Source organism: Cydia amplana, chromosome 14 (assembly GCF_948474715.1).
Source record: "Cydia amplana chromosome 14, ilCydAmpl1.1, whole genome shotgun sequence".
NCBI classification, from domain to species: Eukaryota; Metazoa; Arthropoda; class Insecta; order Lepidoptera; family Tortricidae; genus Cydia; species Cydia amplana.
Genome location: NC_086082.1, coordinates 10,693,874 through 10,720,692, shown reverse-complemented (window position 1 = coordinate 10,720,692; position 26,819 = coordinate 10,693,874). Strand labels below are relative to the sequence as shown.

Below are 26,819 nucleotides of genomic sequence, written 5' to 3'. Positions count from 1 at the left end.
GCCGGTCAACAATAGCTTTATAAACCCCAATCCATCATTCTACATCAGGTTTAAATGTCAGTGTTAAAATAGATTTTCTTATATGTGTCAATGGATTGTATATAATTTAAATACATTACGCGTAGCCGCAAAGTATTTGCCGTGTTGACATAAACAGGTACTCAAGATCTACTTAAATAAACTTCAGAAAGATTCGCCAACATCTGTACTGGGAAGTTGTCTTTTAACGCGTTTTAAGTTAATAAGGAAATAGGTAGTGAAAAAGTCTGCCTTCAAACGCATTACTGTATGATAAAAAAAAAAAAAAACAACAGTGACTTGACACAATCAAGCTAAGTACAATTGCAAGGCTTAGTATAAAATTGTAGGATATTTTAGTATGATAGCTGTGAATGCGTAGATATGTCATTAATACAAGTACCGTACATTCTTTACCACGTTGTCATCAAATCACTTAATCGTATGTCATTACCGTAGAAAAACTGGAAATTAATCATTAATTAACGAACATACAGCTGTGAACTTCAGCGTGCGTTGATACTACATTATCGAAAATTATTTTACTATGCCTACATTACGTACCTAATTAGAAAGTAGGGACATTTCAATTTACTTACAAAATTTTAATTTTGTCATAACAACTCATTTCGTTCAATATTATTGGGCAACCCAACAGCCATTTTTGTATCCAGGATATAAACACAGGGGTTATCGCATACTTGGTGTATGTAAATGTATTGAAAAATAGTAAGAGATTTAACTAGGCATACGATTACGAATATTAGAAGGCACACGGGCTAAAACCATTGCGTCCACAATGCGACCTTGTCACTACAATTCGAGCAGTTCGTTGGAATGTAACCGTGACCGTGGTTGTGTAATAATTGGAAGATTTTATTCGGTTCAGTAGGAAAACCCTTTCTAACAATGATTCATAAATCGTGTTCTTGGAAAAGCGGAACTAGATAGATAGGGATGAAACTTAGGTCAAAGTATGCATTGCGCAGATTATATTTTAAGGTATTTTAAATGGAATCTGTCCTATTTGTAATATTAATGTTACAGTATCCGGGCGTCTCCAACATAAATAAGTTAAAAAAGTAAAAGCTTTTCATTGATTCTCTATTTAAAATTAATTGTATACGTGAAAATAAGTGACAGCAACACTCAGCACTCACGCACTAAATGGTATTAATAGAAATGGCACTTGTCAGCATATAATGTAAATCAGCATTTAATTTTGTTTTATCATTATTTAAAGAGTTTAGTCACTTTTGTGACGACGTCGCTCTGAAATCAGCATTTAATAGTAAAAAATTGTCAAAAACTCGAAAACATTAAACCTTGAAGGCAAAAATGGTAGTAATCTGAATTAAGAATGATATATTAAAATAATGCAATTACTCTTACTCAGGATCTTGGTAAACCATGGCCATGGTGACCATGTCTACCATCTGTCTAGTGCAAACCTTTGTTAATCCGACCATTAAATATCATCCATGTTAGCATGGCATGTGAAATAGATAATAATGTATTATTAAATAAATAAATTTCATAAAGTATTACCAATTTCTGTTATTTCATCCATAAAATAATTTGATAAGTAGTTTTTGTTTACCCGAAGTAAATCCATCAAACTATATATATAGCATCATCTTGACAGCACTTGTGAATTAATAAAATAGCTATAAAGTGAATAGTTCAAGGTCACTGTTATCAATACTTGTTTTACCTACCGTCTTTTTTTGCGATGATTCTTGAGTTATCTATATGAATAATTGGAAAATATTTTTTTTGGGAAATTACAAATAATATCGTAATCTTTTGCACATTTTACGATTTGTTTCATATTCGTAGACCTATAAGTTATTTTTTTATACTTGCTACGCGTACGCGTGAATGTATAAGTACAGTTAAAGTCCCAGAAAAAGTTTTAAAAAGTAAAAGTACATACTTTTTTATTTAAACATAATTTGATTGTGAGTAAATGTCTAACACTTTAAACTCTCGCGTTTTGTACAACATATATTTAATTACACAAACGGGTCTACCGCGATATAATTTCATTGTTTTTACCTTTAATTCCGACGTTTGAGCTGTTGCACCAGCTGTGGTCACGGAAAGACTGACGTCCCAACAAATGTCAACGGAGATATGACAACAGGAATGAATCACTGGATTGAGCTACATAAACCCAAAGTCCTCTCCAACGAGCGACACTATTATCCGCGGATCGTGAGAGAGGCGATTGAAATTAAAAAACACCCTAAAAATTTCAATCGAGAGGACGGGTACAAATTATCGTCTACTTGGGGACCAGTGATTCAAATGTTGAAACCAGCGGATATATCTTCGGACCAGTGTGCGGATACTGTGAATGTTGCGTGTCGTGCCGTGGACAATAAACATTAAACTTTGACGGGTAGCGGCAATTTCTTTGTCTACCCCGAACATTTAAATTTTTTTTAATTTCGGGTAGTTTAGTGGTGTTTTATTAATATCTCCGTTGACATTTGTTGGGACGTCAGTCTTTCCGTGACCACAGCTGGTGCAACTCAGCTGAAACGTCGGAATTAAAGGTAAAAACAATGAAATTATATCGCGGTAGACCCGTTTGTGTAATTATGTTATGTGTAAGATCTACTTTGCACATTGCAATTTGCAACTGGACTAAATGAAACCCCAACCCATGGGGCCCGATTCGGATTTTGAAATAGATATCTTTTAGACATCACCAATATACGATAACGATATTTTTAGGATCTAACCTGTCAAAATTTACATTTTCGCGATTCTGGAGATGCTCTTGAACAATTTCCACAAGATATGACTTAGAGATCCAATTCACATCTAATAGATATCTAACTCTATCTAACGTAAAAGTGACATTGGTTGCCCTAATTGAGCTGCAAAAGAGAACGAAGTAGTTGAAATTTAAACTATAACGTATCTAGAATGGATCTAGTACGTGAATCTTGTGAATATCTTGAAGTTCGAATACGGCAGATGGAATGGAGTAAACGAATGCAGGCAACCTTGAAAGACAAAGTGCATTGGCATTTAAATTAATAATCGGCTTTCCAATTAACGTCCCCGTAAGTTACTTTCCTCATATTATATCAGATATTAAGATCAACATTTCACAAAATGGCAATACTTACGCAGATGTCAACGACTTGACAAGGCTACCCGGAAAAGCCGAGCCGCGTACACAGGGCGACAAAATGATCTGAAAACATTTTAGCCTTATTACTGTCTCCATAAAGTCGCAAATGCTTTCGTTTGTTGCAAATTGTACCTCGTTTGCAAGTAGTCTCTTATTGCTAAGGTCGGGGTTTAAAAAAATGTGCCAGTATTTGACACAGTACATTATGGATGTAAAAAAATTACATTTTAGTCTTTGTGTCAGGTAAATTGTTAATGATAATGAACATATAAACTTCACGTGGGTTTATTAATTAGACATAATTATTTAAGTAGGCTAAAGTTATACTTCCTTTTTTGTAATGCCGCTTATATTTGTTTATGCACGTAGACTATGTTTGTTACCTCTCTAATTACCTAAATACTTATCTAAGGTATTTATTGAATTATGTAAAAAATATATAAACATTTTTTAGACACATTCAGAAGTTAGTATTGAATATGATACAAATATTCCAAATGATATCGCACTCGAATCTGGAGCAGCCAGACTTGGGTAGTAAAATACATTTGCTTTACAGAAAACGGCCTCTATGCCATATGCCATTAACCAACTTCTTTCTAGATTTTATTTGTTGTCTTTTGGAGGTTTGGACGTAAAATGCCGTATCCTGATGGTGCCCTATTGATATTCCGAGAAAAATTACGCCGATTTTTGTTTCGCCGACATCGATTCGCCGACGGGTTGTTTGGCAGAGTAACGAACAGCAGAACATTGATACGCATATTTACTATTCGTAGAATAATCATTTATAAACTGTCATAATTACCCGAGAAACCATTGGTCGAAACATAATAGGTCGAATGTTCATTTGGCATATTATTGACTAGCAGAACTTAGAATATTCTTACCCCCGAAGTTACACACAATGTTTTTCATCACACTTCCGAAGAAAGAACTAAATTTTAATCGAAATAGTTATAAACTAAGGTGAGAGTTCAAATATTTTGATGAACTGTACCTGATGATGATGATTGTTTTGATGATAATGATGATGATTTACTTTAAGTAATATGTTCAGCGATTACTCCGGCACCCATGGTCCGATTTGAGTAAGTTACCTTCGTGGTATTCCCGTAATAATTTTGGTTCTGATCTGATGTTGGAATCCATTAGGAAATGACGGAACTCCTAAATTTTTAAAGGTACCTATGTGTATTATGATTTCGGTATTTTCTAAAGTAACTCAAGCATTTCCTCCCGAAATCCACCAATTTGATGTAGTGCAATTGTAGCCTTACGACGAGTCTGACACTACATATTCGCGATTTCTTCGTAACTTATTTTATATACATATATGTATACCTACTTAAAGCATTTAATTAAAAAATGATAATATTTTATATCATCCTTTTGTTGCGAAAATAAAAAATTACCTATATGTATAATGTGAAACGTTATTCGACTAAACATTGCTTAAACGAAACAGTTACTCTGCCAAATGGAAATCGTCCGATAATAGTTTAGCTAATTTACACACAAGCGAACTGAACTGTATGTGAACCAAGAGTTTACGTAACGTTAGTCGACCAAAAGTTACATTTACAAATAAATGACTCTGCGAAACGATGTTCGGCGAATCGTTGTCGGCGAATCGATAATCTGCTAAAAGTTTCTCGGAGAATCATTAGGTACCCTATCCTGATGTATAATAAAGAGCAGACGATTCAACGGAGCCAAGTCGCCCTTAGTTGTATTTTATAATAGGGTACCGAATGATTCTCCGAGAAACTTTTAGCAGATTATCGATTCGCCGACAACGATTCGCCGAACATCGTTACGCAGAGTGATTTATTTGTAAATGTAACTTTTGGTCGACTAACGTTACGTAGACTCTTGGTTCACATACCAATACCATTCAGTTCGCTTCTGTGTAAATTAGCAGAACCATTATTGGACGATTTCCATTTGGCAGAGTAATCGTTTCGTTTAAGCAATGTTTAGTCGAATAACGTTTCACATTTTACTTATACATAAGTCGTTATTTTCGAAACAAAAGGATGAAATAAAATATTATCATTTTTTAAGTAAATGCGTTAATAAAGTAAGTTGCGAAGAAGTTAGCGAATATGTAGTGTCAAACTCGTGGTAAGGCTACAATTGAATTCAACACCTTCCTATTCATTTTTAAGGTATTTTTTTTTGGGATAAACACTATCCTTTGTTCTTCCCCGGGACTCAAACTATCTCTATACCAAATTTTATCTAAATCGATTCAGCGGTTATTGAATCCTCATACAAATGTTCACCTCCCTTTTCACACCCTAAAGAGATTTTTTTTGAGATTAAAAGTATCCTATGTTGTTCCCTGGGACTCGAACCATCTGTATACCAAATTTTAACTAATTTGGTTCAGCGGTTTAAGCGTGAAGAGGAATTTTAAGAAAAGTTCTTTTTTAATATATTTTATGTGTTTTTAGTAAAAACTTTTTACTTCGGAATGGTATCATTATGATTTCATAAATGAATTCGGCATCCCCGATTTATACGAAAACGATACTAAACTTAGCCTAGTAGCTTAAATGATATAGATATCAAGATAAAGCTGAGAGCCCCCCCCCCCTCTCTCCAAAAATGACATCAAAAAACACGGTATGGATCCTAAGGACCAATCCTGCCAACGGAAATCTCTTGTTCACGCAACGCCGTATTTTAGGCCCAGCACCTTCCGTTATGTAAGTTAGTCATGTCCTAGTCCCTAAATAAGAGAGAAGTTCTGCTAGTCAATATTAATGCCAAATGAACATTCGACCTATTGTGTTTCGACCAATGGTTTCTCGGGCAATTATGACAGTTACTAAATGATTATTCTACGAATAGTAAATATGCGTATCAATGTTCTGCTTATTGACTACTCTCGCAAACAACTATTATGCGTAATGAATGAGATTCGGCCAATCGTTACTCTGCCAAACAACCCGTCGTCGGCGAATCGTTGTCGGCGAAATAAAAATCGGCGTAATTTTTCTCGGAATATCAATAGGGCACCTTTATAATATTATGTACTTATGACAGTTTTCAAGGTATTTATCCATGGGCTACTAGTTTGCTGAAACTACTATCTTTAACAATGTCGCTACAGCTCCCAATACTCTTATGGGTCGTCTGCATTTTGATCACCGCTGAGGCATAATACATCGATATCTTAAGTTTTAATTTTGTGTCTGATACAATAATAAAGTGAAATTAGACGCTACAGTTTCAAAATCTAAGAAACATTTTCCTTTGCTTGTTGAAAATGTATCTCTTGTTCGTCATATTTTACTAGCCTGTCTTAGTAGGTACCTACCTACTAAGTATAAAAATCTTTGCACGTATTCGCTATACCTGACAATGTGGTGATCAAAGAGCACAATAGAATTACAGAATCTTGTTGAATTGAATTAATACATTATTAATCTTAATTGCTACGCGTTGATACTGTGATTATGTCGTCTCTGACTGGACTTGCAATGGTATTCTACAACATGCATTGAAAAAAAGAATTATTAATCAAGCGCTATCTTAATGCAATCAAAATAAATTTCATAGTAAAAAAATATATCAAAATAGCTAAGCAGGAATGACGGTGGGCTCTACTACTTAATTACTAATCGATAATGGTATTTAGTAGTCGTGCCACTTGTGTCAGATAAAGCCATCTTTTAATATTTAAATAAATTGATAAACTACTCTACGTAATATTTACGTAAACTGACATAGATAACATTCCGTTCCATTTTTTGTCATTTTGGCTATGGAACCCTTAAAAAAAGCGGCCAAGTGCGAGTCGGACTCGCCCATGAAGGGTTCCGTATTTAGGCGATTTATGACGTATTAAAAAAAAACTACTTGCTAGATCTCGTTCAAACCAATTTTCGGTGGAAGTTTACATGGTAATGTACATCATATATTTTTTTTAGTTTTATCATTCTCTTATTTTAGAAGTTAGGGGGGGGGGGGGACACACATTTTACCACTTTGGAAGTGTCTCTCGCGCAAACTATTCAGTTTAGAAAAAAATGATATTAGAAACCTCAATATCATTTTTGAAGACCTATCCATAGATACCCCACACGTATGGGTTTGATGAAAAAAAAAATTTTGAGTTTCAGTTCGAAGTATGGGGAACCCCAAAAATTTATTGTTTTTTTTCTATTTTTGTGTGAAAATCTTAATGCGGTTCACAGAATACATCTACTTACCAAGTTTCAACAGTATAGTTCTTATAGTTTCGGAGAAAAGTGGCTGTGACATACGGACGGACAGACAGACGGACAGACAGACGGACAGACAGACGGACAGACAGACATGACGAATCTATAAGGGTTCCGTTTTTGCCATTTGGCTACGGAACCCTAAAAAGGGGACCATGTCCTCTAGCGATCCAGACCGGATATAAATAAACTAGCTCTACAATAAAAAACTGAACAGAGAGAAAGCTTTGCACCTAAATATTTATTACAAATTACCAGAAGAATCCACGGGAAATTTAAGTACCTAAGAAAAACCAAAATTGAATTTAATTATTACAATTTTTAAGGCACCAAGGTAGGAAAAAGAAAAAGAAAAAAACAACGGGTTGCACTCCGGGAGTGCCGACAGAAGTGAAAACTCAATGACTAGTCCAAAATGTCTGCAGCACTATGTATAATTGACCCATCCTCCTTTCTATTGAAAAACTTTAGTTTCAAAATTGCTGGTCAGTGAGCTTGTTTAAAATTCGAAATTCAAATTTGTAGCGTTAATTGTTTAAAATTCGAATAGAAATTGTAAAGTTAACTTGCAGACCTCGCATCTAAATATATTTGGTCATGATATTTTGAGTTTTACTCACCAGTACTAGAGTTCACTTTTATTAGCGATTTCATCAAGATGTAGCTTTATTGAATTATATTTGAGTGATATAAAGTTAGAATGTAACTGTGACATCCTCGTTTTTCAGACCGTACAAGGTTAGAACCTTTTTCATGTAATGTCATCGAGTTTTTCTTTATTGATTTAAATGCCATCTAAATGAGTGGCCACCTACTAAATCTTACGGTCACGTGATCGCCTTACGCTGTCTCGAGTTTATCATTTTTTCCCCACCTCAAAAAGTGCCCACCGCCGCTAAAGAAGTTTTCACTTCAAAAAATACATCAAAAATCCAAAATTAGGGTAAACATGTATTACGAAGAATACAGGATTTTTTTTGTATGTACGTACAAGACTGGTTATGTAGTTGCGTTATGTCATTGACTAAGTCTGACCATAACTAAGAGCCTTTGCGTAAATATTGGCGACACAGCTTCAAGGTTGTTCCAATTCGTCCGTTGTCTGAATAAATCTAAATAAACGTACATGTAGACAGACAAAAAATATATTATTTTCTGAAATAGAGAATGGAGACCAAAATGGGCAAAAGAACTATCAATAAAGTTTTCTAATTTTTAAGATGATGAAATTGCTAAGTTTGTTGTTAGTGTATAGTGTAAACGTTTAACACAAAAACCATTAAGTGACGATATAAAATTATAGCTTATTATAACCGGTTCGGTTTACCTTAATCGCAAATAGTATAGGTTTTACTCTAGTGTTATACTTATTATAATGTATTACCTGTATTGTCCACGTTTACGCCTTCACGCAATTGTAAAAACCTTATTTATTTACATTTACTAATAAACTGAACTACCTACTTAGTTCACCATTGGCCGTCAACTCCAACAAATCACATTTGAATATTTTTAACCACGTTCCGTTTACGAAATGTTCGTTTACCTACTTGGTTTTGGCGGGCTTATTTTTTTATTTTATTTATACGATCGTAACGTGCGGTAACGCGGCCGTTCTCGCGGGTACTGAGTCCGAAACGTACCTTTTACTCTCCGGACCTGAGCTGGTCGTGTCACTCTATGTCACTGGCTGGTCAGAGTATTGAGCACTTTTTAATAAGCTTCCGATGATGAATGCGTTCCGGATCGTATTTATGATTTTCAACGGTTCACTGGTACAGCACACGGAAACTGTAGCGGATAAAATTGAATCTATGTGTCATGTCATTCGTATCATCCGGGAAGAATGATGCCGGTTCTAGTGCTCCAAGAATTAGTTGCAGTGTTGACGCTTTAGCCCACCTCCTTTGATGAATTTGCTCTTCTACTTACCACTTACCTACCTCAAGATCTGACAAATCGTTGCATTGTTTTTATTGACTAAGGTTACATTATGAAAAACCGAACTATCATTTCTTAGAATAACGAATTTGTTCTACTAATTTCGGCTACATTTAAATTTACAGTTTACATTTCATAATTATTTTCTATAATTATAGCCCGTTTTCAGTGAAAACGCGTTTTCTCAAGTTAGTACTAGTTTTCCGTATCACCTCAGTGAAAAAAACGTTTTCAATAGTTATAATTATAACTAGTTTTCCGTGAGGCCCAAGTAGGTATTAACTGGGATTTTTAAATCAAAACTAGTTTTCTCACAGTGCTTTGGTGAAAACTAGTTTTGACTCATTGTTCAAATATAAATTTAAGTGAAAACTTATTTTGACTAGACAATAGGTTACACACAACTTAAAGAAAACTTTTTCTAAGTTAACATTAAACATTATAGATGTAAAGTGGGTTCTTGTACTCACCAAGGCGATTGGGAAAACTAGTGTTAACTTGGGAAAATGCGTTTTCACTTAAATCGGGTTTGTACGGTAACATATACATACATTGTAGTTTGTAGATACGCCAAAGATCAGACCAGACGCAGTCACGTTCACGTTATATTGTATTGTAAATTACCCAAATAGGTTTTAGATAGAAATATAATGGACGTTAATACTAATGAAATTACAATACATATTATACATTAAAGCAAAACCTGTTCGAATAAAAAAATCGAATGACTAACTAATTATCTGTTGTGTAGGTACTAATATTAATTAAAATGCAGTTGCTATTTTTGAAACTAATAAGCTTGAGAGAAATATGAACGTATACATATTTATTTTTGACTTACGTAATTAACTATGACCACACATAGGTAGCGATATAGTTTTAATATTTTTACCTTACTTTGACACTGACGTGACGTGACGTGACTTTAGACACGCTAATATAGTTAACTAATTTAAATAGTCGTAATATGGCCAATTGGCCATATTGGATAGGGTTACCGCTAAAAGTTGACGGGACGACCGGCGCGACATCGCATATTCATACAAACGAAGAAATATTAACCACAGTTAATACCCCTTTGTTTGATTTTTGTTCGATATTTAATTATTAGAAGAGTTAGGAACATTTCTAATTTTGTTTTTATTTCTAAGAAACCATCAATTAAGTTAACACAATATTTATACCGTTGTCATATAATACATGCACAATCCTTTGAAAATAGCGGGAAAAAGCCAAATCAGGCTCGGTCAAAAGTTGATGTGGAATCGAAAAAGAGTGCTTTTCCAAGCGTCGTCAGCCCTAGCGATCTCCGCGAGCTGCGTACGCGTCTCTGGCTGGAAAAACCGAGCTGTATAAAAATTCATTGTTGCCCAGACATCTGTGCGGACATTCAGCGATCGGTCGCTAATTACAGTAATTACTACCGTTTAATTAACAACGATACAGCTTGCGGCGTACTGACAAAACCTTAAGGGGCCCACTGATTACCAGCCCGCCGGACGGTATCGGCCTGTTAGTTGTTCGAAACTGTCAACTTTTTGTTCTAACTGACAGGCCGATATCGTCCGGCGGACTGTTAATCAGTGGCCCCTTTAGACCAGGTGTGTAATGTTGGAAATTAAAAGAGCTTATAATATTAGTTTACGTTCCACTATTTTCGAGACTTAAATATTCTTCACACAAAACTCATGCCGAATTCCACAAATATATGTTCAAATAAGATTTTCGGTTAGCTTAAAATAAAATTAACTAGTTTTATTTCATTACTTTATTATAGTGCTGCATCTTGTAGTTATGTGTCGTACTAAACGGTTTTTTTTGTTAGTAGTTAAAAATCTCTTTAAACTTCTCAGTTCTACCAATATCAGGTAAACCAGTCTGTAGTAGTAGGTACCTAATAGCAGAAGTTGCATTTAATTAGTAAGTACATACACCAAATGTAGGTACTACAAGTAGAGGACAGCCACATTTTGTAAACTAACCAACCTACTAACCAATTTGATTTCAACATGGATGAGTCTCTCACAAATTAATTTTTTTGCAGAACCGATATTTCTCTCATGTAGGTAGGTACATGCCGAGCGCCTGCAAAAGCAGTGGCGGATTTGCAGTCTTTGCCGCCCTAGGCTCCAGGCCTTGTAGCCGCCCCTTTCTCAGCATCAGCACCCATCATATTGACTACATTTAGGTCAGGCGACGAAAAGGTGTAGAGGGAAATGCTTGGGACACATTTTTAACTTAGTAATTCTATTTGGACTCGTTAGGAGGTGAACATATCAAAAGTCCCCTTGAGCGGGGGTAGGAGGGTTTGGTTGAAGGTCCCATTTTTCGGGTTTTTGCTTATTATATCTCAGTAACTATGCGTCCTTGTGACAAATTCATTATACAAAATCAAAGCTAATTAAACTTGCTACAAGTTTTATACAGTCGAGTCAGTCGAGTTTTTCGATAGGTATTTTGTTTAGTTTTTGAGAAATCCGCTCTCTGTAATTTTGCATGAAATTTCCTTCAATACATAATATGTAAATATTTACGGTACAACTACGTACAACCTATAAGATTTTAACAGTGTATTCCTGTAGGGCTAAGATGGTCGGTTTTTTATCATATCATGCCTGTCACGTTTTAACAAGTATGTAAGTGCGAAAGTGACGCATAACATGACAAGTGATAAAAATGCGACAATGATATTGCCGCTGATCATATTTAATTTAAAGACTAAAATGTCCTATAAACTTTTCTGGAACTCGCCTAGTTTCAGAATGATTACCAATTAAAAAACAAAACATCTAAAATGCATTTACGGTGGCGATGTTGCCACTATGCGACGTAGTCTACATATTATCCTTATTGATAAATGTCAGAAAGTAGTAACGCTTTGCAAAAAAAAATAGGTTTTACGAAAAAAAGCAAATACTTATTCATTTTAAGTGACAGTTTTACCAATAACACTTACTTTTTATGTGCAAAAACATTCAAAAAATCTAAAAAGAAACATAAGAAAATCTTATTTTTTTTGCCAAAATTCACCTATAAACACTCATATATAGCTGATCAACCAAATCTTGTCAGTAAAAAAGGCGCGAAATTCAATTTTCTATGAGACGATATTCCTTCGCGCCTACATTTTTCAAATTTGCCGCCTTTTTCTACTGTCAAGATCTGGTTGACCAAGTATAACATTTTTTTTTCCTTATTTTGGCCTCCAGCGAATTCCAGAGAAGTTGAAAGGACATTTTAGTCATTTAATATGGCCAGTAATAAACTGTTAAAATTTTTCGGGTTCCATTCCTCGTCAATATTATTGAAGAAAATTTCATGCAATATTTCAAGAGCCACTGCGAAATCGACGCCACACTCGCGGTCGGGGCTTCGCGACGCGATTCGCGCACAAGTGTAGAGGGCCCTCAAGATATCGAAAAACTTGACTGAGTAAAACTTGTAGCAAATTTAATCAGGTTTCATTTTGTATAATGATCATGTTTGTCGTTAGAACGCATAGTTTCCGAGATATAAGCGAAAAACCGAAAAATGGGACCTTCAAACCCCCCTCTTTCCCCGGCTCAGCAAGGGCTACGGCCGGGGACTTTTGATATGTTCACCTCCTAACTTATAGCTGGTCAACCAAATCTTGTCAGTAAAAAAGGCGCGAAATTCAAATTTTCTATGGGACGATATCCCTTCGCGCCTACATTTTTCAAATTTGCCGCCTTTTTCTACTGTCAAGATCTGGTTGACCAAGTATAGTTCAAACAAAGTTACGAAGTCCTAAATTGTGTTCCAAGACTTCCAAGCATTTCCCTCTATGGGTACCTTTTTTTGAGAATTCGTTGCCTAATTTTGAATTATTTCTTGTTATAATCAGCGAATTTTTTGTCACAATTTGCCTAATATCTCGCCGCCCTAGGCTCGAGCCTACTGTGCCTTATGGGAAATCCACCACTGTGCAAAAGACAGAAATACAATATTAAACGCTATCTTATAATAGTCACAGACTCAGACGTTTGTATTGTTGTACGTAGGCAGGTATATACTTACCTTAATTGGATCTCACCACGGCTATTACGTCGTGATTAATTTCCTCTGCGTTTCAGATATGTCGGTGGGATTTCCTTACTTCCGTCTTGGGGTTTTCGTCACATTACTATGGTTTTTGCTCGGTTCTCCAGCCGGACGCATTTTTTCTGGACGGTTTATTTGAAGAGTTCATCGATGTTATCGATTGTAAAGTCCCGTTTTGAATTCAACGCAGTCGGAATGTGTTTTTTCATGATTAATGTCGAATGTCCTTGCCAATGCACGGTGCCCATTACCCAATCCGCCAACATAAAAACATCCTTTACAGTACATATGGGGCTACTTTTCCGCACTAGTGCGTAAAATAGCACTTTTCGTGCGTATGTCGAAACTTTAAAGTGCCATATGTACTGTAAAACGTTGTTTGATACACGTGCGAATAGGTAATTCACAACTCGTGTCGATTTAAAACATCGGTCGTGTTTTAATTTATCGCCTCTCGTTTCGAATTTCCTCTTTTTCGCACTTGTATCGAAAATAACTATTTCGTACCTACTTAACATAACCTTGCTATACCTGTATCTCATAAGATGCTAGAGCTTAAAGTAAAGATAATCATAAGAAAAGGAGGATCAGTCTGACGAAAAAAATGTAGCAATAAAAGAAACATTAAACATACAGTATTAATGTAATATATTGTGTATATGTCAGGGTTAAAAGCCGAGAAGCAGAGGGAAGCCTACAATCACATGTCCCAGCCAAGTAAAAATTAATGCGTCGTATCGTATGAGGAAATTGAAACTGGTCCAAGAAAGAAAAGTTGACGATTACTCCCCCGACAAGAGAATGTTATGATGATGACGATGTATTTATACCTATTTTTGCTCTTTCTACGAGTTTTACTGATTTTAGTAACAAAAATAAAATGAAGGAGCAGTTTGATCACTGAAACATTATCATTATCAATTATCACCGACGACGTATGGCGTCATATGTGATTCATTCATAAATTCTTGATGAATGATTAAATTTTGACATTTGACAAAGAGTTTAGACTCGGGATATGCATGGCGATGACTGAATTCATTGCTAAACAATCAGTAGGTAGCCAAGCTTATGCAAAAATAAAAATTATAAACGTATTATTTTCTAATATAGCCGCGTCCTGATTTTCAGTTCGTAATTTTCAACACGCGTATACAATCCTTACAGAGTATCAGTAGTAATTATCCTTAAGTACGTCCTAAGAGCGACTAAACTATTAATAATATTTTAAGCAATTTGTCAATTTGAAGTATGCGTGTGTAATTGCCCAGTTTTACAATGATTAATAGCTCGGTGGTGACTGCCTACATATAAGGCATACTTTATCTGACAGACATAAAATATAATAATGCTCGCAAAGTACGCATATTTAAAAATCATGTACATATTACAAATGGCACCTTTGTCATACCATGAGTAATATGTCTTTGTAATGAAAATGTTGAATGTATAAATAAAGTAAAGCATATAATTGCATCGAAGTATCTTATTAAGTGACTTGTAAATTCCTTGGCTAGGTGCAACGAATCGATTTTATAACCTACCTATTTATTTATAAAATAGGTCAACGCAGTAAATTAGTGATCGCATTCCTTCTAAATTAGTTTGTAAAACTAGGTACGCTATAAAATATTTCACAAGAATGTAAGTTATAGAAACTTTAGGTTAGACTGGACTAGAGACATTAAAATGGATACCCCCCACATTTAAGTACACACATTTTTACCATAGCAATCTATACCTACATATACATCTTAGTATTTTAATGGTCTTTCTATACTTTTCACCTCAGTCCAACAATATAAATTTTATTATACAAATGATAAAAATATACTGAGGTGGCAGTTGTCATTCTTTTAATTCAAGTAACATGGAAAAATACTTCTAAGATGCAAATCTTGCAAAATCAATTACCATCCTACCTAGTTTTATTTTGCTAATGTCTGGTCCGTGTCCGCTTCTTTTGTGGTCTTGAGAGTTAACCTAACTTTCGTGTTTGTTATTATTGCATTTACTATAAGTATATCCGGGTATCGTTATAAAACTATTATTATCTTATAATAGTCATAAGTAGATAAAACGTCGCGACACTAATATTTCTCGGCTGTCTTGACTCTTGATCATATTGACAATTTAAGGCATCGTTCATTATTATTTAGGTTTAATATTTTTTAGTAGTGTCAAGTCGCCCCCATACAACCTAAAGTTACGCTCTGATTCTATATACACTATACTATACAGTATACACTAAGGTAATACATACATTGTGGTATTTCTTTTTATTGACTAAAAATGTATTGTAATAAGTCGGCGGCGGCTAGGACTTTGTGATTGTTAATGATACAATCATTTTGCAAATAAAATCCCTGGGGGGGGGCCTAATAGGTCCAGCAGTGGACGTCTTTCGGCTGATATGATGATGATGATTAAGAACGCGGATTACCGTAATAAAGTTTCTTCTCAAAAATCGTCATTTGTGGGTATAAAGGGGAGGCAAACTTCGACGCGGACATACAGGCTACCTACTTAGTTATAAATCTGCTCTGCCTTAACAATAGTAGCCAAGGCGGGGCGCTACGTTCACTACCACCGGTCAAGCATGCCTATCTATTCAGGAATTTATTGCTACCTAAATTAAACTTAGCCACGAATACATGACGTACGCCAAGGACCTTACAACATGGACATAGGGACTATAATTCTTAGATACAATAGGTACCCTATATTTCGTGGTCGTTTAATAACCAGTCGTATACGGTAGTGTCGCATTGATGTAATGTTAGGGTTTAAGGCTATCATTGTTTGCCTAGTTCCTTATATTAATATGGTTTTATTACTACACTTATCGATTGATAGTGTTGTTAAACCTTGTGGTAGTTTTTAAGTGTTCCCCACACTCTTGGATTCTTACACACTCTGAAGCTTTAAATACTTATTTAACTTGAAACGTTTATTCTGATTTCACTTAAGTATATCTTTATCCTTATTTTCTTAAAATTATTTGTTTATATAAAACTAAAGACACCTAACCGTAAATTAGTACCCATGCTATTTATTCACTGAACTTAAAAATCAACCTCCCGGCATTGTTACGCGGTAGTTGCTTGCTAATTACATAAGACATTACTTGATTACTATAATGTCCTTTTACGCTCGAGCTGACAATATATTGCCCGAACATAACAATGTATCATGTCACCGTTGTACTATATTTATATAATTCTTTGTTCAGATCAGGCCCGTGTTTATTTAATTAGATTCATTTTAGCCGGACCCTTCAACGGACGCAATGACACGGTCGTGTTTTTGGGCTCAGGAAAGTTGATACAGTATTATTAATACTAGTTTTAGATCCTTATAAGATAAAAAATTACTGATTGATTAGTTTGTTGACTGTATTTATTGCGTATCATTGTAGCCTTTCTATAGTAAATTTAGCAGTTCATATTATTTAACAGGTAAAATTTTGCAAGGAAGTTAAAAAGATAGGTATAAATTATAACTATATACCTAAGATACATTCGTAAGTTTTTCTTACGTTCCAGGGACACAGCTATACTACAGAATGAGAGATGAATATCATTATCTCATTCTAACAAATAGCTTTGTCCCTACTTATACGTAAGTAAAACTTACAAGTGAATCTTAGGCTTAAATTAATTTATATCCTTTTGGAAGTTTCCGAATTTTTTTTCCATTTTTCCTTTAATTTAAAAATGTCTACCTACCTGGCTTTTGTTATTATTACTTATTATTTTTCATCTAAAGACTGACCGTTCTGTACAAGACATGAGCGCTTTGGATAGCGAACACGCGTACGGAATATTAAATGATTGACAGTATTTGTCATAATTACTGTCAGTGGTGCACCGGCGATTTGGACGTGAGCTACATTAATTGTACAAAGATCGAGACAAGGCGGTTCGCTTTAGAGTTTAGGAGACTCTGAAAATGGTCCATGTTCAACAACGGCAATCATTTCAATTTGATTATCTTTAAAAGTAGGGGATTTACCGTGGCGAGGTAGCAATTCTGCTTAAAACATAACAAAAATACTTATTACATTTTCATAAGATTTTTATAACTGTTAAAATACAGGCTGATTGTTTTAAAAACGATTATTTATGTGTCGAAAATCGGAACATTTTTATTTAACCTGAGGGCGCAACAAATATTTCTGTCTATCTATCTACTTATCTATAAATTTCCAATCTTAAATAGGTAACTTCTATCCAGCCTGAGCAGGTTATTTTGTTAATTGAAATTTAATTACTAGTTCTTTTAGGAGTTGGTTATAACATAATGCCGTTGCTCGTAAAATTAAGCAGTTTTGTAAACTTGGTGTAGAGTTTACATAAATCTGTTGTTGCTTTCTAAGGACTATACTGACCAGAGCAATCAATTCTCGTAAACCGATAATTATATTCGAACGCACTAGGCTCGTGGCTATTCAAATGCTGCTACCGGATCAAAATAGTTTCAATTGCGTGTTTGATATAAATATTAGATTACATTTGTAATTCATAAGGCGAGGCGGAACAGCCTAACCTACTCGTATGCATATTTCACCTCCATTGTCCAGCCCAGCCATACTCTGTGTGTTCCGCGGAACCCTAGGGTTCCGCGACACCCCTGCAGGGGTTCCGCAAGAATTTAGAACACTATGCTTTAGTCGCCTCGAAAAGTTTTACTATCCGCCACCGTATTGTATCAGGTATTTCCAAAAGGGTTCCGTCAAAAAAAAGATTGAGAACCGCTGGTCCAGCCGATAATAACACTAAACAATATGTTTTATGATCTGAACCATTTCCTGCGTCATTTTTTATACGTTTCTTGACCAAATGTTGTCTGCATCTTGGTTGTGTAAAACAACCAACCATTTATAAATCCATATACTAATAAAGTTTTTAGATAGGTTTGCTAATAATTTTGTCGTCCACATTATTATTTTCACCCTAAGTTTCGGGTGTTCCAACAATGTTAATAAATTTTGGTAAGTTGTATCGCAAAGGGACTATACCTACATTAGTTAAAGTACAAGTTGTTTAAAATAAATACAGTCTGGTCAAACATTTCCGTCAGTTTAAAATGATAGATTCCTAATCATAATTATTTTACCTAGCTTCTTTATAGCAGCTCTTTGCAGTGCTTAGGTAAGTAGGAGGTAAGTACATTCCTATAGACATTTTATAGTCAAGTAAACAAAAAAAATCCTTTTAATTTCAGTTGCCAAGCTGTTAGCATAATTATAACACTATTATGGTTGAGTCATTAAAAACCTTTAATTATAAGGATAATCATCATACCGGTACAATTCACCTCCGACACAATGAATTTTGCAGAAACCTCTGACCGGTTCAACCGCTTTCCAGTACCAGGAAGTGGTTTCCTCGGTAATTAGTGCTCATTTACTTGTCGTGAACACGCACTGAAATTATTGGAGACAGAATAACCCTTAATGAAGATTTATTTAATCGCCGCATTGGAATCTGGCACGTATTTTGACACTGTGCGCTTTAAATACCAAGCAGTAAAAAAGGTTCATTTTCATTGAACCAAAACTGTATGGTTGTGAACAAAAATGGCAACTATCGTTAAGAAGCCGGACTATTTAATGCCAAGTTGCCAACTAAGCTTGTTGTGGTTGATCTGACTTAGCGGGTGTTGGTAAGTAGTTGCTATTATAAAAACTATATACTAAGAAATCATGTAGCTAGGTCTGCTAGGTGGTTTGTCGATCCTGTGGTCAGTTAGGGTCCAACCAACAATCACTTAGAAGAAAAGGTATTCATTCAGCCTTTCAAAATCTTCACAGAGCTGATACTTCATTGATCTAAAGGTTCAAAATAAATCTTTATGACAGGTGGTTTCCTGAAATCACTATTTTCTTAGAAATAGCGCATTAGGTAACCTATATCCTTTCCTGTCGGCGTTATTCGGTCGACGCAAAGAATGCGGTGTGCCCTTGTGCCAACTACACTCACGACTTCAACTTTACGACTCAAATATTTGTCTGTCTGTATTGTTTGCTGGTATGGTCGTTATTTCCTTTGGCCCACGGCGACTGTCCAATGACCAGACCGCCACTGTGTGAATAGGTTAAATTGATGGTCATTTTGACACAAGTGTTTCGCATAGGTAATTGTTGCGTGAGTGATTGTATAAAAAAAATAAGACTACGACTTACGTACACTAAATAGACCCAAAAGAAGCTCATCCTTCCCAGTGAACGCATATAAACCATGGAAGTATTCTGTTCTCGATAGCGTGAATGTCAGTTTTGACACTGTCAGTGACTCATGGTACGGTCTCTGAACGTGACTTCGCACTGCCATACAGATTGATAATAAAATATACAAAATACTTATTATAGCGGAATAGATTTATACCTACAACAATGAATATTTAATTATGTTGAGTTAGTCTGTCATTTAATTTCATAACAACATTTTAACTAGTTATCTTTTAATCTGCATTAAATTATTATACGTGAATTATTTGACTGGTTCTTCAATGTATGGCATAAACCTATCCCTGTCCAAGTCATATTCTAATCAAATATGAACTGCGAACTCTCAGCGGCCAGTACGTACAGCAAGAAGGTTATTAGCGGATTAATGTCGCTGATTGGTAGTTATTGACATTATATGCATTTCATCTACACTTAGCTGTGTACGTTAGTGTAATTGAGACAGGCTCTGTAAACGTATCGTCTTATTTAAATGTAGGCGTAATTGTGTATGTGTGCTAATTTGGCCCGAGAATTTGAACGGTAATGTTCCCAAAGGCGGTTTCCAGTTATATGCTTTCACTGATCCTTCCTGCATTATTGGGATGAAAAGAGCGATGTCAAGTGTAATCAATTTCTCTGTCACACGACAAGGACTTTGAACACCGAGAAATTTAAATATATGGAAATCTGTACATTTGAATATTTGGAATTCGAAGAGGTGTCTTACAATACAATACAATACTCTTTATTGCACACCTCACATACACGTAGTGTCTTTTATCAGGTGATCACACAAATCACTTTAGAGGAACGATAATGATCAACATTTGGCCCTTTTTATGTCAACACTTTGCATAGTCGGGACCATTTTGTGACATGTCGTGAGTCTTACTTCCTTGTATTTTTTGTTACTACCTACGACTTTCAGTAACAAATTGTTACTAACGTTCGTTAATTACTAACAATGCCGTAAACGATATCAGTACTCTTAAATAAATAAAATAGGTAAGTAAATATTTTACGACAATCCTCACACAGATTTACCTGACGATAGAATTTCATACAAAGAAATGAATAATGTTATGTTGTATAAGTATTAATATGCGGTTCTGGATACTAAAAACATTTATTTACTAAAACATTGACGACCGGTCTGGCCTAGTGGGTAGTGACCCTGCCTGTGAAGCCGCGGTCCTGGGTTCGAATCCCAGTAAGGGCATTTATTTGTGCGATGAGCACAGATATTTGTTCCTGAGTCATGGTTGTTTTCTATGTATTTAAGTATTTGTATATTATATATATCGTTGGCTGAGTACCCACAACACAAGCCTACAGCTTACCGTGGGGCGTAGTCAATTTGTGTAAAATGTCCTCTAATATTTATTTATTTTATTTATTTTATGGCACAGGAATTAGGAAATAGTGGTGCCATAGCGGGGCTTGAACTTGTTACACCATTTTCATAGGCGTTTCACTACGTATATAGACACAACTAGACTGTGAGCGGTCGTCACATACCCATATTCATAGTAACATTGCCGAATACCTATACCTAACTCCAACATTCCACTAAACAACCGAACAAATCCTTTCACTCCGCGACATTTTGTATTAACTGCCGAACTGATTCTCGGAACTGGCCCAAGGTACTAGTCTAGGTACATAGATATTGTTTGTGTAGGATTACAGGAAATATCAATAGGTAAATCAATGCACTATTGATTAACTGAGCAAATACTTGCTGTTCCAAGATAAAGACGAATAGGCATTGCAATTAAATTATCGACCAGTATTTAATTTGTATTATAAATGCACACTAACCCAAAAATAAAACTAGTGACTCTGTGAGCTGTAGACTTCGCGACCCTCATGATTCCGCCATTGATAAAAAAAATCCACTATCAGAATCGACAAAAAAACAACAATTTAATCATCGAATTTGCTAACAAAATTTTACGAGACACGGTTGAAAATTGCGACATGTAGAGGAGTACATCCGCACATACGAAAGCATTTCTGCCCAAGTTGAAACGGAGACCTTCGCTAACGCTTCGGTCAATAAGAAAACGACTGGCATATTTTTCACTTACAACTAACTGAAAAGACGTATAAAGAATCGTTAAAACATCTCCAAATTAGAATTTATCATGGGGTAATTAATTAATTTACTTCATATATATTTGAATTGCTCTAAAATATTGTATGAATAATTTCTATGTTTTGATAAAAGAGAACCTTGTGGCGAATGCGAATTTTTGGACCACCCTAGTGTACAGGTATCTAAGATTTCTTTAAAGTTGAAAGCATGCCTTTGTTTCGAAATTAATTATTTCGTGTTTAATAAAGAACGATTTACAACTAAATAAAACACCTACATATATTATATTAATGGCAGATACCTTAAAAATCACCACCAAAAGCAAAGTGATAAATCGAAACACTTTAAAAGCGAATACAAATATAATGTCAACACAAAGTAATATATATTTATTGTGTACTTTGTTTCTTAAGGGCAAATACCTCTCACACTGAATCACTTCACACTCACCATTGTGGATACCTATTTAATAAAATGAATCAAACTTTTAAGAAAATACGAGTACTTATAACAAAAATACAGAAGGGGTAAACTTTGGTTTCTAAGAATTTTGATATAAGTAGTTATAGGTAGTATAGGTTATAGTTAAAACAAATTAATAAGTACCAGCTTAATTTCCAGTTTAGTAGTTGAGAACTATGAGCATCAAATACTTTTAATTATAGTGACAGCTCAAATGTGATATTGATATATGTTGCTGGATATGCCTACTGTATATTACTTGCTATTTTATGTTAAATAAAAAATTCGCTTCGTAAACGTTGGACACGTGATTTGTAAAATAGGTATGCAAACTCTTGCTAGAAATGAAGTACCTAGAAAACTGATTAGCATACTCTTTCTCTCTTAGTCACTCTTAATAGTCTAGAAGTGAATTGATCGTGGGTACGACAATGGTTGTCGCAATAAAGTAAGCTTCATCATTCAGATTAGACGGACGTTTGAGTGGTATTGGTAAGCCAATACCACTCAAACCATTGTTCTGACACCACACTAGGCGACAACGCGAGAAGTTGCGTGAATACCACCCATACCCGTCCGTCTAATCTATGCTAACTCTGCACAGACTTTGAAAAAACAAAGTGAAAAAGTTCTATAAATGTACGTACATAGGACTTAGACATTTATACTATAGTACCTATCTATAGCAATAATATCTCCGTAATCGTACCTATAAGAAGACGTAATTATCTGATTGATACCTTTTTCATCTGTAATTCACCAACCATCCAACCATCTGTAATCATAGTACAATCGTAACCGTACTACTACGAGCGTTACTGTACCGGACACAGCATAAGTAATAATGGCTACGACATATTACATAATGGCTACGCTTCACCCCGCCCCGAATGGAGTTTCCTCACCCTGCGACAGCAGATTCCCTTAGCAGCTGATGGGCTGGCGCCGCTCTTGCTTCGAGATGACGGTGTTAGAAAGGAAATGCTGCTGTATTGTGCTATTTATGTAATTTTTGGGGTGTTTTTATTATTTACAGTAAGTAGGTAATCAAAAAAAATTTTTTGTACAGTCGCCATCAGATATATCGGAGCGGCTAAGGCGCTCATAAATATCTGAACACGCCTCTATTGTCAGGGCGTTAGAGTGCGTGTTTAGATATTGTGAACACCTTGACCGCTCCGATATACATATATCTGATGGCGACTATACAACACGTTGCTGTGTGTCTATGAACACTAAAATGATTTGTACTTACACATTGTGATCCGATCATAAGTAAAAAGTGAATTTCTTAAGATATTCGTAGATATAAGCTACGGTGAACTTAACGTTGCATACCCACAGTCCGTAATAAATTTCACGTGATGTTATACCAACACAAAATTATTCACTTCCAAACAAATTAATTAGCATCCTAAATTCCAAACCTGTCAATAAACTTGTTCATTTATTCGCAAAGGAAAAGAATCTGCTTACTTTTGGTCAAAGGTCTCCAAAACTATTCCACCTGTTGGTTGGTGATACGATGGACCTCAAACCTCTTAACCCAAGAGTTTATGCACAGCCGACGATCAAACAGCTGCCTCGTAGAAATGAACTAATCACTACATAGTATAAAACAAAGTCGCTTCCCGCTGTCTGTCTGTCTGTATGTATGCTTAGATCTTTAAAACTACGCAACGGTATTATTCTGGTATTATCTGGTACATATTAGGTACTATTAGGAATTAATTATTTAGGCTCTAGATTCTATAAGCGGAGTACAATGTGCTTTTCGATTAAACGAATATGTTGCCCTATAAGAACGGACTTAATTAACAGTTAAAAGAAAATAAACAACCAAATCTAGTTTAAGTACATCGCACAATTCTGTCCCTCAGACTGCACTTAACAACATTTAATACCTTTTTGTCTACATCAGACAAGGGGTTCACTAGTAAGGTATTAAATAACCCAATGGAACTGTCATGACATGGCTGCTGTCTGGTGGCTATTTAACGTGATGTAGCTGGCCGTGTATCAGCGCACGCGCCGCTAACTCCGATTTCGTAAGCCGTCTCGCGGAAAGGTCGCGGGCTGATGGCAGCCGTGAACTTTTACGATCCACGCGCAATATGTATGCACTTGTAACGTCGGTGGCGCCTTAATTAACCACACAGGACATTATAACTGGTGTTAAGTTGTACATGGTTAGTTTTTTAACCGACTTCCAAATCTCAAAAGGAGGTTATCAATTCGGTTGTATGTTTGTTACTCCATATTTGTATATAAAGTTAAGTGTTTACAAGCGTTTATAAGAACTTACAGCTCTGGTATGTTTTTCTATAAGCTTATACAGTCCTTTTTTAAAGAACTGAAGATATTGAAGTCTTATCTAGTAAGTTGTAGGGGTAATAACCTTTTTCTCAAACATTTAAGCCATAGGAGGCTCCTATCAGGAACTGACATTCAGGGCCTACTAGGTCTTGCGTGCCCGGTTAACTTTCTATTTTGGACATATACTCATATGTAGGTATATTTTTCATTTTCTCGACTCATCCTATATACATAATAGATGTAAAAAAAATATGTATTACCATCTCATATTCAAAATGATGTTAGATGTATTATTTGTATACCTGCATTAGAATAGAAACATGTAGGTACATAGCTAAAGGTTAGGTTTTTATTCAGCCGTTTTTTAGAAACGAATGACTGTTTATAAATCTACAATTGAGCAATTATAACTACAAGTCCATGACTTTAAATTACATTGTTAGAATTACCTATATCTATATCACACAACGGTTGACATCGGCTATAAAAAACGGAACGATACAATACTATTAGTTACCAGTCATACTTTACCACAGCTTATTGTAACAGCTCGTTCACTGTGCTCTCGAAATATTGAAAAAAAAAAATTCTTGGCTATCGGATGATTACAGGCGATATGCCCAAATCATGAGACTTTTCGATACCGATTAGTGAAATAGTGTCTCAGATTTCCCATATTTAGTCGTCTTTTCCGTCACCACCATACAGAGATGGTGATTCAATAGATATCCCAAACCCACTTGTTCAAGGAGCCATATGATACTAGCGGATCGTCGTATACTAATGTCGATGATGATATGGAATCGATCAACCACCTTCTTAACTGAAGTGAAGCCTCTGTGGCGGCTCGCTAAGATACGCCTAACTAAACTTAACAAAACGTCATATAACATACGAGCCAATAACATTTAAAGGGCGTTTTGGTTTTTAAGACATAATAGACGCCACAAACACAAAGCAAGTAACCTACTTCTAAACGGGAACTGATCGGCCACGCCCGGCAGCTGTTGCTTATCGATAACAATTTGACAAAACTAGAGAGAAAAGCAGTGATAAAGACTGGTATTTATTAACCCTCTTTATACTATTTCACTTACAAGTTGTTTGTTATTATCTGTTCGAATTTCATGTTTGCTAGAGGCTAGAAAGGCAATGCCTAAACATTTTAACTATCAGAGGATTTCAAAGCGGTTATGGGTTTGAAACATAACCACTCTAACCAATGAATTTCTTTCAACTACAAAACATACTTAACCCGTTTCGGAAAGTGCCGTGTTAACATGTTCCAGTGCTGGACACTCTCTCAATAGTTGCCACTTCGAATTGTAATTCCAGGCAAAAGAGGTGTCACGGGCTGTCGACTATTGTATTTACTTATTTAGGCTGTCGAGCTTTGACAATTACGGCTGATCTTCGGGTGCTACTTCCTTTGCTTCTTTAGGATGAGAAAGAGTTTAGACGAGGAAGATGAAGTTCTAATACTTCTAATGCAAAGTTACGTTCTACCAGGGGGGTGTCACTCCGCAGTTTAGGTACATTTGGCCGGCGCGCCCATCGGACAGGCGTATGGCAGTGGGCTGCCGCTCGGCGTGCACGATCGATGGTCGTGTCACGCGGCGCTCGCGCAAAATTGAAAATACACAATGGCTTCGAAACTTACTTCCGTGAGAATCAGACATACTTACTATCTCCGGATAAAAAATGTATGTTTACATAATCAACGTTTGTAATTCCTACATATTTATCTTAAAAATAATAAATCAGTGGGTATAAAGTCAATTTTTTTATTCGGTGACTGAAATGACAGTTCATAGTATGAAATGACATTTTATGTTCATACTATGAACTGTCATTTCAGTCTACCGAATAAAAAAAATAGACTTTAGGTATAAAAACTTGTCAAGTGATAACCCCGTGCCGACACTCACAGCTCGGTCATAAAACTGCGGCGCGCAAAGGAGATTCACGGTTCATGCGCGGTTATAAGTTTCAATTTTGCTTGCAGGCGGCGATGTAGGTGTAATTTTATACCTAAATCTGACTTTTGTGAAGGAGTGAATTTTCTGTACGGTAGTACTATTAGTTATTCTGTGGTTCTACGTCATTGTTGTAGATGGCTTTCACGTCATCATTAGATTAGATTTATTTATTTCACAATATATGATTACAGTACAAATTACATTAATGTCAATTTATAAGAATCTATATTGTGGTCGTCAGAAATACACATACATACATTTCCCTTACTTTCAACTTGCCGCCTTTCAGCGTGCTGTGTCCTGCGAAAGTCCTGCGATCTTGTAAAGT

The 26,819-nt window shown here is 35.5% G+C and overlaps 1 protein-coding gene across 1 annotated transcript in view; it reads right to left on the bottom strand.

The window, feature by feature from the left end:
• The window catches only part of LOC134654124 (protein spaetzle 3), a 34,835-nt gene extending 25,924 nt beyond the window's left edge, over positions 1-8,911 (bottom strand). The window contains exon 1 of the mRNA XM_063509566.1: positions 8,786-8,911. The gene's annotated coding sequence lies outside the window, so the exon portion shown is untranslated. The remainder of the gene's footprint in view (positions 1-8,785) is intronic.
• Between the last annotated feature and the right edge of the window lie 17,908 nt (positions 8,912-26,819).